The sequence below is a fragment of the Lacerta agilis genome, chromosome 8, assembly GCF_009819535.1.
Source record: "Lacerta agilis isolate rLacAgi1 chromosome 8, rLacAgi1.pri, whole genome shotgun sequence".
Taxonomy (NCBI): Eukaryota; Metazoa; Chordata; class Lepidosauria; order Squamata; family Lacertidae; genus Lacerta; species Lacerta agilis.
Genome location: NC_046319.1, coordinates 18,922,615 through 18,923,111, shown reverse-complemented (window position 1 = coordinate 18,923,111; position 497 = coordinate 18,922,615).

Below are 497 nucleotides of genomic sequence, written 5' to 3'. Positions count from 1 at the left end.
TACATTGTAGCACACACGCCTGCCATCAGCTGCCTGATTGACAGAACAGTCTGATCACCTGGAGAGGAGCAAAAGTGCATCCATAGCTAGCGAGAGAGGGCTAGGCAGAATCTTATCTTCTGCTGCTGGCTGTGTTATGAACTTGTGGTTGCAAAAAAGGCAAGCCTCCTCCTCCCTTCTCTTTCTCTTCTCCTCCTCCTCCTCCTGCTCATTTGCTGGAAGAAAGCAGCAGCGGGGCTGAGCTGAGAAGTTTTGGCATGGACTTGAGAAGGCAGAGGGACTTAAGCTCACAGCTCCAGCAGCCCAGCAGCCAGACTGCTCATCCATACCCTTGACAGGTTTCCAAGCTGCTCTGTTTTCTGCTAGGGAGAAACCAAGCACAGCCGTGTTCTGGGACTTGGTTTGGAATCACAGCATTTTAGCCAAAGTTGATGGGACTGTTTGAGGTGTGTGTTTTTTTTTCCTTACTCCTCCTTGCGTTGAGAAAATCCCAATAA